Genomic DNA, 16073 nt, shown 5'->3' with positions numbered 1-16073 from the left:
TGCAGCACTGATCAACAGATGAAGAGGTTGTTAAAAGAGCAGTTGAAAAAAATGAGAGATGGAAATATATTGCAATGAAAATCCCATGTCACAGATGTACTCCATACCCTTAACAATGGGAACACTGGGAAATGGAAACTCCCTGGATATGCATGGCTGCACCCAATTTGAAAATGCAACCATGGACAGTGAGACTTCTTGGGAAAATTATTCTGGGTGTGATGGCCCCTGACTAGGCCACTCCAGAGGCTGCAGGGCTTGGCATTTATGCATTAGAATTACTTAGCATAAATCAGAAGCAAATGAGAGTTATCAATACCAGAAGAGGTATTCAGATTTCTTCAGGATGCTTTGGTTTGATAAATGCTAACTCGAGCTTGGCTTTGAAGTGTTCATGTCTTGGGAAGAGCAATCTGTGCAGATTATCAAGGAGAAATTAAAGTAATTCTCTTAAACAATAGTGAACAATTGGATTATTCAACCCCATATTCAATTGTGGAAGGGTAGCACAATAATTGATATTGCAGTTTTTAAAACAATTGTGAAAAAAGGACATCCACATTAAATCTCTGCTGTCCATGAAGATAAAGGGTTTGGATGCACCAGTCCTAATAATGGAGCCAGAGTGTGGGTGCAGAGCCAAATGGCCCTCCCAGGCCAGCTGAAGGAACAGCTCTGAGGAAAGACAACACTGTTTGAATCCTGAAACATGGGTGAGAAGGATGGGAATATGTCCCTGCAGCCAAGTGTTCTGTGCCAGAACAAGTGGATGTTATGTGATATTGCTTTAGAGATCCGGTAGGACCAAACCTCCCTGTTTGCACCAACAGCTCTTTGGCAAATGCTCTGAACAATGGGGCTCCATGTGAAGGCTGATGTGACACTGAGGGACTTCCACACGAATTCCATCCAGGAGCCTGGGTGCCCTCAGGGACTGGGACCAGGAACCTCTCCAGCCAAGCGGAAAGAGCCCCACCACGCCTTGTCACCCACAGACAGCGCGGTACAGCTGAACAGCAAAGGGCCTTGGGGACATTATTCTGGAATTAAACATGTGTCAGCTCTGTGGACAAGAGAATTATTGTTCCTAACTGAAATGAGATTGAGAAAAAAGAACGAAAAACCATGTCACTAAATTACTACTGATGTCTGTAAATTGTATCTTGATAGTCAGCCAGGATTTTTGTTTGCCAGAAACATCCCTGGAGTTTTACAAAGGATTAGTCATGAAAATGGTCATGAAAATGTAAATATAAAAGCAGCCAGAATATTCAATCTAGCTAATTGCTGGATATGTTCTCAACAAGAGGGAAATCAGTCTGATCCATGGTTTGTCATGTTTGTCATGGTTTGTATTATTAAATGAGCCCTGTGGTGGATTTGGTGCTGAGCCCTTGAACCTCAGTGCCTGAGAAGAGATTGCACAAACCTTTCCAGGAGTCCAAGTCAGAAGAAAAACCCAAAGTGTCTCAAAGCATTAATGGGTCCCACTGAGGTCCATCACCACCACAGGCTCCTCATGGACTCCTTGGAGGAGAGAACTGGAGCCCATGATTGCACAAAAACCTCTCAGAGACTCAGAGAAGAAAGGAAAAAGGAAAGTACCTTAAAAAAGTGAAGTACCTTAAAGCATTAATGAGTCCCACTGAGTGTTGTTACTGAGAAGGGCTCTCAAGAGACTAATTAAAGCAGAGAATTGGAGATTATCTGATTGCACAAAGCTCTCAGACACTCCATGGCAAAAGCAAAACCCAAAGTCCTTTGAAAAACCTGCAGTCCCTGGGAGCATGCAGGAGACCCTTAGGGCCATTCCTGGCCAAGACTCCCCAGGGACTGGTCCCAGCAGATCCCTGAGGCTGCTGGGATGTGGGGGGATGCTGAGGGCAGCACAAGGTGTGACAGTGGCCAGCCTTGCTGGGGGTGTGCCAGGAGGCCCCAGTGGCTCAGGACAAGGTGTCTCCTCAGAGTCCTTGGTGGCACAGACCCTGCTGTGCCGCAGGGCACCAAGACTTGTCTTCTCTTTGTCCCCACTTGTCATCTCTGCCTCCAGTTCTCTGCTCTGATTGAGGCTTGGGGACACTTTATCACTCCTGTTTCTCAGTGGGACCCATTAAAATGTCAAGAAACTTTGGAGTTTGATTCTGACTTGGAGTTCTTGAGAGGTTTCCTAACAAACTGTGGCTCTGCCTTGATTTCCCTCTGGTCTGGTGCAGTTCATTAGGAAGTTCTCCTATGATAGTTATGGAGAAATATTTCAAAGACCTTCTGAGAAATACACATTGCTATTTTAAAGGATGTATTTCACTACTATTTTGTTTGGAGCAGAGGTGATTGCAGCATTCATTGACTAATATTGATCCATGGTCTCTCCTCAGGGGGTCTGACCTGCTCAGAGAAGCTGTGCCTTAAGGTCTGACCCAGTGTCAACAATCTTGTTCCACATTCTCCACCCCCATCCTGTTGGTCCTCACTCACCTGGGACCTGCTTTGCTTGGAGAGTGGGCTTGTCAGAAAAGGTAAGGTTTTTGTTTTTTGTTTGTTTGTTTGTTTGTTTTTAAGGAATCGAAAACGCCTAAATTTCCCCACTGCAAACACACTCCTCAGGTGTGTGTCAGCCCAAGGTGCCACCAAGGAGGTTCATTGCCAAGGATCGGTGCTTGGGGAGGGGTCCCTGGAGTCAGCTCCATCTTTCCTTTGTGTCTGTAACTCCCATCATGCCCAGCGGCCCAATGGAGCCTCATGGGAGCCAGGACTACAATACCCGTCATGCCCTGCGCTCCACAGAACCCCAGTATTCTCCCCCCATATGTCCAACAGATTTTCTCCAGAAACTCCAAGGATCCCCAAGTGTCCCCTCAGCACCCATTTGGGAACCTTCCAAAGACATCCTCAAATCCCCTTAATGCTCTCAAGCCCACAGCCAATTCTGGGAATTGATCTCCTGCCATGCCCCGCGAGCTCAGAGCACCTCATAACCCAGTCAGTCACCTGAAATTCCTGCTGTGCTCCATGCCCTAAAGAGCCCGACTAGAGCTCCCCAGATCCCTCCAAGCTCTCCCGAATCGTATACATTCCCCCCTGAGGACCTCAAGTCTCCATTCAGAGGCAAAAGTGTCCCCACAGTGCCCTCCCAGACCCCAAACTCTCCGCAAGAGGCACTTCTGGGACTACACGGTTCTGGTAACACACCATTCCAGATGAGACTCCATCCCCCATTATGCCCTACACCTCACAGAGAGACATTGCAGTTGCACCTACAGCTCCCATGATGCTCTGCAGCCCTTTTAAACCACATTATTTCTCCCTGCACCTACAGCTCCCATCATCCCCTGTGCCCCAGAGAGCTCTATTAGAGCCTCCCAAGTGTCCGCCTGGACCCCGAAGCATCCCAGATTCTCCTCTGTGACCTCCAAGTGCCTCCCTGGACCCCCAAGTGCCACTCTGAAGCCCAGACTTTCTTCTAAATTTTTTCCCCAGACCCAAAACATCCCTGAATGTACCCCAGATATGTCTCCCTGGACACTTAAGTGCCCACCTTGACCCTGTCTGAGAAAAAGCTGATAATAAAGCTGATACAATGATTACAAACCTTATTAATTATCTTAAAGAGGAAGAAATAAAAAACCGATAGAGCTTAATTATTAATTATGGGATTCGTCTTATTTAGGAACAATGACCAATAATTTATTTGGTTGGTAATAATATAAAGATTATTAACATAATTATAAAAATTAGGTTAAAATTTATAGAATAGTAATATTATATGTCAGAAAAATATCATTTTGTTATTTAATAACTTTGTTTTGTTTTTAAGAGAAATTGATGAGGTTTTCTTATATTTTTGGTTGTCAGTCCAGGTGGGAGATATGATGAGTTGGTGAGGTTGGGGGTGAGGAACAGGTTGTCCAAACTGGGTCAGCCCTCAAGGGGCTCATTCATCTCTGTGCCCAGACCTCCTAAAGAGACATTCAGCATCAATATCACCTGGGGAATGCTTCTATCAGATCTTCTCTGAACTGAAAAATAAAACAATATTCATGTGTCTAAAGGAAAAAAGTCATGAAATGCACTTTGAAATCTTCCTTCTTAACAGAATTCCAAACTGACTCCAAGCAGCTGCACAAGCTTGAAGACTTAAAGACAATTGAAGGAAGACAAAGTGTCCATAAGAGATTTCATACTTTAATGAAACTTATGGTGGATTTGGGGCTGAGTCCAGGAGCCTCAGGCACTGAGAGAAGGTTGAAGAAGCTGCTCAAGGAGTCAGAAGCAAAACTCCAAGTCCCTTGGAGCATCCTTGGCCCCACTGAGAGCAGGGACTGCCAAAGGCTCCCCAGGGTCTGGAGAGAGCAGATCCTTGAGGGCAAGATTGCAGGAGCCAAAGGCTGTGACCAGGAACTGCAATGCTGAGCAAGGCCTAGGCTGGTTGGAGGCAGCAGAAAGGCCAAGGCCTGAGCCCAGACCTGGCCCAGCAGGGCCTGTCCCTTACGGGTGGCTCGGAGCTGTTCCTGGGGCAGTGGGATGGGAGGGGGAGCAAGGACAAATGGCATCACTCTACAAGCCGTGCCAGCCTGCTCAGGGAGGGCCAAGGCAGCAGCAAAGTGCAGCCTCTGCAAGGAAAGTTCCTCCTATGGGGCTCCAGAGGTGCTGCCCCGCCCAGGACACAAAGGCCTGGGTGCCTCTGACCCTGCCAGCCCTGCCCAGCCCTTGGCCATCTCTCCTGCAGCCTGTGCCCCTGTGTGTGCTGCTCCTCTGCCCTGGCTGGCTGCACACACCCATCTTGCTCTCCCCCCAGCATTTCTCAGCCCAGCATTGCTGTGCCCTCCCTGGGCTCCCTGCACCCAGTGCTGCCGGCTCCGGGCACACAGAGCCATGGCATGACCCAGCCTCACGCTGGGACACCTCGGCCACCAACATTCTGCCCTGGCAGGGACTTTGCTGTTTCCTCACCTCCAGGCTGAACCTTCCAGGCTGCACTTGGGGGAGGTTTCCTTCTCTTACTACTCTCAAGAAAAGGTCTGTCTCCTGCTATTCATGAACAGAGAAGGGCTGGTGGGAGATGTGGTGGTCAGGGGCTGTTTGGGGTACAGTGACCATGAAATTATTATGTTTTTAAATATGCTGTGAAAGAAGGAGGGGCATCAACAAAACATCTGCTCTGGAATTATGGAGGGTAGTCTTTGGACTATTCAAGATGCAGATTTTGATAATCAGGTGCTGATTTTTTTTAGGAAAACAGTCTTTAAAAGCAAACTATTGCAGGAAGGATGGAGACATTTCAAGAAAGAAATCTTGAGGAAGCAGAAACAGCCTGTCCCATCTGCCAAAGTCAGCTAGCAATGAAAATAACTGGTCTGGCTGGGCATGAAGCATTTTCCAGGGGCTCAGGGAGAAAAGAAGCTGCATCACCTTTGGACTGAGAGGCAGGCAACTAAGGAAATGCTTAAGGATGTTATTAGGTCATGCAGAAATACAATTAGAGAGCTGAAACCTCAATTAGGACTTAACCAGGCCCCTTCTGTGAAGGATAACAAAAATTTTTTTACCAATACATTAATGGGAAAAAGACAGACAAGGAGAATTTCCATTCCTTATTGGAGGGAATATGGTTACCAAAGATGAGGTAAAGTCTGAGAAACTTAACCCCTACTTTGCCTCACTTTTCAACAATAAGACAGGTTGTCCTCAGGACAAGTGTTTTCCTGAGGGGGCAGATGGGGACACAGAGCAAAACAAACCCCTGTAATGCAGGAGGAAGCAGCTGGGGACCTGCTGAGCCACTCAGATGCTCACAGGTATCTCTGGGACCAGATAGAATCCATCCTGGGGGATGAAGGAGTTGGTGGATGAGCTCCCCAAGCTGCTCTCCATCATTTATCATCAGTCCTGGCTCACCAGGGAGGTCCCAGAGTGCTGAAGGTGCCAATGCGAGCCCATCCCCATGAAGGGCTGGAAGGAGGATCTGGGGAACTCCAGGCCTGTCAGCCCAACATCGGTGCCCAGAAAGGTGATGGAACAGTTCACCTTGAGAGCCATCACAGGGCACCTACAGGATGGCTGAGGGATCAGAGCCAGACGGCGTGGATTTCAATATCTGCACTGATGATCTGGATGAGGGCATTGAGTGCACCATCAGCAAATGTTCAGATGACACCAAGCTGAGTATGAGTGTGGATCTGCTGGAGGGCAGGAGGGCTCTGCAAGGGAGCCTGGACAGGCTGGATCCAGGGCCCAAATACAGCAAGGTGAGATTTAATAAGACCAAGTGCTGGATCTGGCACTTTGGCCACAACAACTCCTGCAGTGCTACAGGCTGGGGACAGAGTGGCTGGACAGCAGCCAGGCAGAAAGGGACCGGGGGGCACTGATGGACAGCAGGCTGGACATGAGTCAGCAGTGTGCCCAGGTGGCCAAGAAGGCCACTGGCCCCTGGCTTGGTGGCACTCAGGGACAGCTGGGCAGGGATGCAGTGGCACTTGGGGACAGCCAGACGGGGACACGGTGGCACTCGGTGACAGCCAGGCAGGGACACAGTGGCACCTGGTGCGCTGCTGCTGCGAGCCGCTGCACGGTTCTGTGCCAGTCCCGTGCCGGTTCCATGGCTTCCCTGTGCCCATTCTATGCTGGTCCCGTGCTCGTTCCATGGCTGTCCCGTGCTGGTTCTGTGCCAGTCCCATGCCAGTTCCATGCTGGTCCCGTGCCTGTTCTATGCCAGTCCTGTGCCCGTTCCATGACTGTTCCCTGCCGGTGTCTCCTGGGATGCTTCGGTTCAAGCCGGGCGGTGCCAACGGCAGAGCCGCCCTTGGGCTGCTGCAGTGTGGCTGCAGCATCCCGGAGCTCTGCTCTGCTCTGCTCTGCCCGCAGCATCCCGGAGCTCTGGTCTGCTCTCGCAAATCCTGTTGGCAGCGCATCCACTGCCACTAGTGAGGCATCGCTCGCCCGCACTGCCAGTTTGTGCCAGGTAATTCTGCCAACTTGCCCGCCAAGGATGTCCCTTCTTGCCACCAACAGGAGCAACTTCAAAGCAGACCACTAACCAGGGAAATTGCCTTCAAGGCATTCTTCATATAGCAAATATTTAGGATTATTACTATTGTCCCAGCTTGCAGCAGGACAAATCACTTTCAAGTGGAGAGGGCAAGGCTGCTGCTGGTTCAGCTTTAATCCCAAGGGTCTCTGAGCCCATCCCTAGGAAAGGAGGGTGGCATGGGGAGCACAGGGGCCCCTTGGTTCTGCCCCATGTGCTGCCAAAAGGTGCCAGCACTGAGAAGAAGAGGCTGAGGGCAGAACCAGCAGATGTGTAGCAGGGGAACTTTATTTTTTTGCTTTTCCTGGGCAGTACCTGCAGCTGCTCCAGCTGGGATTGCCCCATTGGGAGTGGGAGCAGCTACCTGGGGCTGCTCTGGCAGTTGAACTGTGGCAGCCAGGGGCTCCAGAGGGAGGTGGTGAAGCCCTTGTGCAAACACCCACACCCCAAAGTGAAACCAGTTATTATTTTTCCACTTTCAAGGCTCATGGCCATTACAATTGCCTTGTGTGTATATTCATATATTATATTTGTATAAGTACAATGGCCACCAGAATGTTTGAATCATTCAAGGCCAGGTCTGACAAGCCTTTGAGAAACCTGTTCTAGTGTCTCTTCCCATGGCAGAGGAGCAGAATCTGGTAAAATTTAAGACCCCTTCCAACCTAAAAACATTCTATGCTTCTATAGATTCATGGTTCTCTGGTTCTATGAATCCAGTGTGCTCATTGACTCTATGTCAAATTGTCCCTTCAAATACCTGAATATATGTAAAACACCAAGCTTTAGTCATAGAAATATCATGGGAAGGTTAGTGATAGCAACATTTGAAGGAAACTCTTAAGATGGGTACATAAAGTTTCCAAGCACCTTCCAAACTTCCTTGTTGCATTAAATCAGCTCTTTGCTTGGGGCTGGATAGACAAAGCAGAAAGAAGAGCAACCAAATATTGTCCTGCTAAGGGATGCAGAAATGAGCCTGGCCAAATACAGCACTGTCAAAAGCTTGTAGGAATTCCCACCAGGGTCACTTGGGCACCTGCTTTCCTCTCCAGAGTGACGGAAGCTTGTATTTAGAAGCACAGCATGGTTGCAGGAGCATCTGTGCCTTGTGGGAACAGTGTGGTCAAAAACTTGGCCCTGTCAAGGACATTTGCAAAACTTTTTGACTGTTTAGTGAAATCTAGATTTTCCTGCTGGCCACTTGTGTGCTTTGTGGCCATGTCAAGAATAAGCGGGTGACAGGGCAGGCTCCCCTGCCATGATCTTTATTCACATGTGTGTGTGCATCTCTCTCTGCCCAAGTTACCCCAATGCCAGGTCCATTCAGCAGAAGTCAGAAGAAAGCTGGAATGACTTCTCCTTGTATGCACCTCCTACTTCTCTCACCTTGGTTCATCTTTAAATTCAATTAGGTACCATGTTCTTTTAAGGCAGTTTATTTCCCAGCCAGTGCCATGGTTTTCATGGTTGTGAGGGAGGAACAGAGTTGGTTTGCTTCCAGGTGTGTCCTCTTAGCTTGATGTGAGTATCTCTTCTGAGGATTCCCAGCTGCAGGGGGAGGTGGGGCTACGGCAGGATCCCCATCCACAGGATTCCCATTCTGTGGCTTGCAGAATGGGTCTCTTCCCTGGTGTTACAGCCATGGCCTGGAGCTCAGCTGCTTCAGCTCTTCCCCAAGTGTCTGTGCTGCTATTCCATACCAGTTGCCCTGAGTGGGGTGGTTCACAAGATTTCACAGAATGCTCCTGTAGCCTCCTCCCCAGCAATAAATCACTCTATTCCCTCTGGAGTGTGAGATGCTGTAAATGAATGTCACAAATTGAAATGTAAATATTCTCAGTCCTATTCTGGCCTTTACTTCTGCTGAGGGGATCTTGTTACCTTTTCATCTAGAGCTTTCTCTTTAAGGCTTTATTTCTCTCCTTTCCTGTCCTTCCCCTCCCCTTTCCACAAATGCTGCCATTCATATGAGGCCCATTTGTGTTGGAACTTTGAAGCCTGGGAGTTTTGAACTTTTTGTGCTTTCTGACACTGACCCCCAAAAGAACACAGCTTTCGTTTTGAGGCCTTGGAGAAGGCTCCCATATTTAGGTGACAAAGTTAGAATCATTGGTGTGTAGTTAGATGTGTGCAATTTCACATGGTGAAGGGTTTTGAATTTGAGGTTTTAGAATATAGTAATAGGTATGGGGCAAGATGGAGGTTATTTGGCATTGTTTTTTGGGGTTTTTTTTTCCTTCTTGTTCCTTCTTCATGATTCTAGGAAGTAGTTTTTGGTTGGATAATTAGTACTGCAGTGCAGGTCACAGGTGTTTAGTGACTGGGTCAGAAGTATAAATAATATAGATATTAGTTCTTAATTGGATAGTTTGCTTTTAAAAGACTTTGTAACTAGCTAAATTCACCTATATTTTCTTACTGTGGGCTTAATAGCTAGAAGTGTTGAAGAACTCTCTGTACTTTAGATAAAATTTAATAAACAACTAAATCCAAACAAGAAATTCATATTTAGGGCATTTAATTCTGACTCTAAGTGAAGACAGAAGAAAAAAGATAACCACTGTCATATTTGGTTATCTAAAGGCAGGGTTCTTAAAATTGAACCAAATATCCTGGAGCCTGTAGCAGTTTGTCATGCTCTTGGCCAAATCTGGAGTTAAGAGCTGACCTGAAATGCAGCATCCCCACTGGGGGAAGGGGAAAATGGATCTCTTGGTTCTCCCATTCCCAGCTATGTGTAATCCCCACATTTGGATCATTTATGTTTAGGAGCACTGCAAGTCAGGCACTCCAGGCTCTGGGGGTAACAAGACCCTGAGATCCTGACCTCTGCTTTAGGCATGAGCTCATGCAAATGGAGAATATCTGTTTGTTCTCTTCTAGAGAATCTGACTCAAACTGAGGCTCCAAAATGGAACCAAGAGGCAACCAGATCAGCATCCATAGGTAGGAATTGATTTGATGTCATCTTGGCTTCCCAGGTGCTGAGATGGTTTAGAAAAAGAATCCTCCTTCCAATGCAAAAATCAGAATCCCTGAGTGGGAGAAATAAAGATTGTCCTGTCAGTGGGAGTGGTTTCAGAGCACATGGGTATTTTCTGAGCTTCTGTTACAGACACAGGCCTGGATGATGTCAGGGCAGGTTCTCTGCTGAACTTTCTGAAGCCAGTCTCTCATTACTGGGGCCAGAGCTCTCCCTTCTGCACTTTGAGACGCTTTGTGCCCAGGAATATTTTCCCATTTCATTCTGTAGCAAACTGCAAGAGTTGTTTTTTGGGGGTGGGTGCAAGTTCTTATTTCTTGTGGAACATGTTCGGAAATGATGGGGACGGAGCTGATGTTTCAGGGCAGGGGAGACTGGGAGAGCTACAGGCTTAGCTTGAAAGATTGAGCATTTCAGTGGACAGCAGACACTTTGCTCTGAATTAGGAATGCCATCCAGTGCAAAAACCTGATTTATTGTAAGTAATGGTGCTCAGAATGAGATGAGGCAGCCTCTAGGGAAGATTAAACTTCCAGGAACTGATTATTGGTGTGGTATTGGAGAAAGTGCCACTTCTAGGGGAGACAAGGCAACCTGGGGCACTTAAGGAGTTGGAAGGCCAACAAGAATCTAGGAACTGTATGTAAAAAGCAGACTGTGCAGCAGAGTAGAAATAGATAACTGCATCCTCTCTGCCTTCATGCTTTTCCTTCCCCAATGTCCACATATATAAGAGGCAGTTTCCCTCATTTTGCAGTAATCTTTCACAGACCAGGGACAATCTAAAGGATCTGGTTTCTCATGATAGGACACAGCTTTATTGGTGTTTTGTTGTGGGGCTGGTGGCATTGAGAACGTGCATATGTGGCTGAGGAGGAGCAGGGGGATTTGACCTGGTGTTTTCTGAATGTCTGAGATTTCGTTTCTAATTACATTGATGGGATTGCCCTAAATACAGCTGCCTTGTTTTTTGTGGAAGCAGCTTTCCAAATATCCATTTAAAGCAGAGAGTGAATTTCCAAGGCTGCTTATAAAGTGGACAAAAGTCAGTCCTTGAAAGTGATATAGAGGATTCCCTTTGATTCTCAGAGAGAAAGTGGGGTGAGAGGTCTGAAGGAGAACAAGAATGGCAATTTCTCCATTAATCGTTGCCAGTGGATTTGCCAGTTTATGTGCTGATCTCCCTCAGTGACTGCTTCTCCATTTGTTCCACAATGAAATGGGGGGAGTCTTTCCCTTATCACCTCTCCTGATGTCTGGGATGAGGAGCAGCAGTCCTTAAGAAGGATGTGCTCTCCCCTGAGTGTCTCATTGCTCTGCGGCACAGCAAACATCTGGACACAACTGATCTGTCCACTGTCAACACCCTGTAGATTTCAACATTGCTTTGCTGGACATGTGGCCTTGTGAGAAAGCCCCAGTTTGTGCACAGAGTATAAAAACAGGGGTTCAAGTGTTAACTCTCCTTTCTCTCTCTCCTGAAAGCTGGAACAACAAAAGAGACCTGCTCAACCACCTGGCACAAGAGAGGCGGAGGAGGCAGGTGGAGGATAAATGTACATTCTGGGAGAAGACTCCTGTCTTTCCAGAACCCTACAAGGTAATGGGAGTGGGGTGCAGGCTGCAAGGAGAGGAGGAAGGTGGAGGTTTGGGGTGGGAGAGGAGAGCTGTGCCTCCTGCATGGGCTGTAGCAGACTTTAGCCCGATCCCTGCAAGCACAGCATCTTCCCATCTGCTCCACTGAGCTGTCCTGACTTCCCTTGTGGGTGATTCCATGAAAATCCTGAGCAGTCTCTGGCTGAGCTGGGTCTCTTGCCCGGGCTGTTGGTGACATTTCTCTCTGTGTCCCTGTGTTGCAGACGGATAAAGAGGATGAGCTGGCAAGGCACATCAAGCGCCTGCTGGGCGAGTGGGACCCCAGGCTGATCCCAAGGCACGAGTCCCCTCCACGACCTCTGTGGTTCTCAGAAAAGCCCAAATCCAAGGCACAGACCTGCAGCAATGGTCTGGCCAGGAATACGAACCCATGTGAGGACATACAGAAGGAATCCTCACTGGTATCGCTAGACCTCAAGCCTGACACTGAGCAGAACCAAGGTCACTGCAATGAAAGTGTCTCAAAACAGAGGTCAGAAGCCAAAGCTCCACAATCCAAAATCCTTCCTGAACCTATCAAGGTGAGTGCAATTGTTGAGCCATGGCAGCTGGAGCAGGAGAGCCACAGAGATGGTTTTCAAGCTGCGTTTGCCTTTGGAAGGAGAAGGAAGAGCTGTAGTCAGCTTTTCCTGGTACAGGGTGGTGATCTGCAAAGGACTGTAGGCAATATCTTGTGGAAGATGAGAGGAAACAGAGAGAAGTAAAGCAGAGCAGTGCCTTGCCTTCTGCAGGAGCCATTCCTCTGTACCAAACAGGTAAAGCACCATTTCTGGTCTCAAACTCTTGGAAATGCAGAGTGCTGCAATCAGCCCTCAGGCCACCAGCAATGGGCAGTGTTTGTGCTTGCTGCTTGATAATGATTTTATTTGAGTGAATGACAAGTGTTAGGGAGGATCAGTGGGGAGAAAGGAGCAGCGATGCTGCATCTTCCTTGGAGAGTGTGGTGAGAGAGGGGTGGAATCCCTGCTGCCTTCTGCCATCAGCTGGGGGTGGGCTCAGCTCTGCAGAACATCCCCAGGTCCAAATCTGGCTGCTAAATCCATCACTTTGCTGGGCAAAGGGAGAGTGAGGAATGTTAGCTGGGGATCTGCCAATCCTGCAGGGACAGGAGGAGGATGGCTCAAGTCACCAGAATTTGCATAAACTGTGTTGTATCTTCCCAGATGTGTCAGAAGTCTGTGTCTTGTCCAGAGTGCCGTGGCCTTTAGAACAATAAGGAGTCTCATTTCATTTGGGTGAATGAGAAATATTCCTTTTCTCTAGTACTGGCTTAGAAGAATTGGCAACTTTTATTTCTGATTGGTGTTTTTTAACTAGAGGAAGCCTTTTGCTCAAGTCTTTTAAATGCAGAGGGAGCCTGTGCCTTTGAAGACAAAGCTTAGCTGCTAAAAAAAAAAATAAAAAGACTGCATAAACATACTTATATAACAACAACAACAACAACAACAACAATAATAATAATGATAATAATAATAATAATGTAGTGGTAGTAGTAATTGTAGTTCAAGAATGGAAGCAGTATTTCCTGACTGCCAGGTTCCAAAGGGAACACAGACAGTTTTCTCAGAGGAGGAGAAGGTGCTTGTGGGGATTTCAGCTGGTTTTCCACCTAATCTCCATTCTTAACTCCCCTTCAGATGGGCCTTTTTATCCTTGCTGACATTTTATTATTAATGGACTTGCATGACATTTGTAGAGATGTTGGTAAGTAAATGCTGGCTGAGTGTATGTCAATTAGTAAAAAATCTAAATAAATTCCTTCTGCCTCCCTCATTCTTGTTTCAGGAAAAGAAGCCCACTGATGTCCCTTCCACTGAAAAAAACTTTGAAGGTTGGTGCTTTTCAATAATAGATCTCTGTGTTTGCTTGTTTTGCATACATTAAGGAAATGGGTGGGGAAAAAATACATTGCTCAGCTCCTGTTCACTCAGCAGAAGTTTCTGTCCCTGGAGGTGCGTTTTGGGGTGGGCTGAGGAGAAGTAGAGATAAAAGCTGGAGCTCTAAGATCAGCCTTCCTCCCAGTCTGTAACACTCTCTAGAGCAGTTCAACTGCTCTAGAGCAAACCTCTCTTTCCTCTTTTCCTCTGTTTTCAGTGGGCTCTGCATTTGTAGAGCTCTAACATGGCTGAGCCAGAGGATTAATGGAAAATGCTTCAGGACTCACATTTCTGTTGCAGCTGTGATCTCCAAATGTGATGCTTTCCATGAACATTTGAAGAAAGTTATGTGTGTGGAAGCTGAGTGTGTTGGACAGAGGTGGGAGTGCAGGGTGCTGCTCACCAAGTCAGGTTTAGATGGTGCCTATGCCAGGCACACAGGTCTTTGAATCATCCCCACCTGCTGAGTTCCCTGAGCTAACCTTGCCTCCCCCTCTCCTCTTTGTTTTTGTGAACAAAACAGGTTGTGAGAAAGCCATGTCCTTCACTGGCTTCCCCAAGGTACAGTTGTGCTCCCAAACAACCCTCTAGACCAAATTAGAAAAACAAAACTACTTTTGACATGAGGGGCAGATGGGAAGGGGCTCCTGGTTTCTTGTGAAACTAAAGGCTTTGGTTTGTGGCTGCCTGGAGCTGCTGTTGAAAACTGGTTTTCACTTTTGTGGGGTTTTCAGGAAAGCTCCAATTAGAAATGAATAACCCAAGCATGCTGGAGTTTGCCTATGAACCAGACTTGTATTTCCCCAGGTGTTCCCTTCTTTTCTCCTCCCCTCCTCCAGTGTGTCTGTAGATCCAATGTTTTTGTCTTAGCCAAGGAACATAGATGAAAAAGTGAAAATTTAAGGGGAAAATAAAAAGAAATAAAAAATAAAAAATTCAACCTGAAATTTGTCAGCCTCTATTGGAAATTTTCCTTTGAGGGCTGTTGCTTTCAGAAAGGCACTGGCATGTTTTGGTGGCCTGGGGTTTACTTCAGCTTTAGTTGCCTAAATACACATTCACAATATAGCAGTGAGATCCTGTTTACATTTTTTTTCTCCCTGGGTGTGAGTTGAAGGTTTGATTATTTGCCCAGAGGGGCTTTTATGCTGGTTCTTTATTTTTGGAGCATGGCAATGTGTTCCTCTGGCATTCTCCCCTTTGCTCTCAGGCACAGGTATGGGTTTAGTATTGAATGCTGCTATATCAGGGGGATAAGTAAATAACTTTCCCCTCTGTTGCTGTCTAGTCTTGCCTCCTGGTGGGCTTGCAGAGCTCTCCAGCCCCAGCAGAAGAGGATGGCACCAGCTCAGCTCAACAGCTGGGGCTCAGGGAGCCCCAGAGACCATCACAGCTCCCCAGCATCTCCAGGAGTTCCAGCACCAGAGGTGAGTGCAAATGCAATGGAGAGTTTGCTCCTCAGCCCCTTGCCTCACTCTCTGCTGTCTGAGGACAGGAGACCCTAAATCCTGTCACTCTTAGGTGTTCCCTTGAGACCTCTGCAGCAGTATCAGGCATTTCTTGCCCTCTGCTCCCTGTTTGAATTTGTCAGTAAATAACCCTTCATGGACTTCTGGAGCCTAATCTGGCAGTGCTCCCCCTTTTCCTTTGGAATCACTGTCTAGTCCTTCTGGAGTTTTCTCTCCAACATTAGTCCATTTTGAAGCTGAGAGATAAAATTTTGAGTGTACATGCTCAATGACACTCCTCTGCAGAAGGGATCTCTGGGCTGTGGCCCCTGACCGACTGATTTCTGTTCATGGCTGTTTTGGACAATGGCTCTGTATGTGAAAAAAAATCCTTCTTTCATTTAATGCTTCTTTCAGTCCTGTCAGTGTCATATTTTTTATTTCTGCTTGGTCTCAAAGATGAGCCTGTCTTTGATAATACAATCCTGCAGTGCTGAAGGCTGGAGCCCAGCTTGAGTTACCTGAGCAGGAGCAGAGCTCTGAACTGGAATCCAAGCATCAACTGCACCTTGCAAGGGCTGCATTTTAACCAGGGTTTTTTGTTTGTTTGTTTGTTTTGTTTTTTTGTTTTTTTTTTTTTTTACTTCAGAAAGATTTGAGTGAATGACAAATGTTCCTCCTCTATAACTGAATTTCTCTAGAATTGAGAACTATTATTTCTAAACTTTTTTTTTTTAACTAATGAAACTTTTTGTTCAACTCTTTCACATGCAGAGGCAGCCTGTGCCTTTGCAGGCAAAGCTTAGCTGCATCAATAGCAACTAAAAGAAAGTGATATTCAATAATGCAAGAACAAATTTTATTAAGAATATTAATGAAAAGTCAACAATGGAAGCAGTGTTTCCTGCCAGAGAATCCAGACATTGATCTCACAGAAGGTGACTGTGGTGGCTTCAGCTCTTGCTCTGCTTGGTCTCTGTTCCCTTCAGACAGAGCTGTCAATCCTTAATAGCATTTCTTTATGAATGGATTTGCATGACATTTCCAGAGCTGCTGGTCAGCAAATGTTTGCTGAGTGC

This window comes from Erithacus rubecula (genome assembly GCF_903797595.1).
Source record: "Erithacus rubecula genome assembly, chromosome: 23".
In the NCBI taxonomy this organism is placed as follows: Eukaryota; Metazoa; Chordata; class Aves; order Passeriformes; family Muscicapidae; genus Erithacus; species Erithacus rubecula.
Note: the sequence above shows the minus strand (reverse complement) of the source record.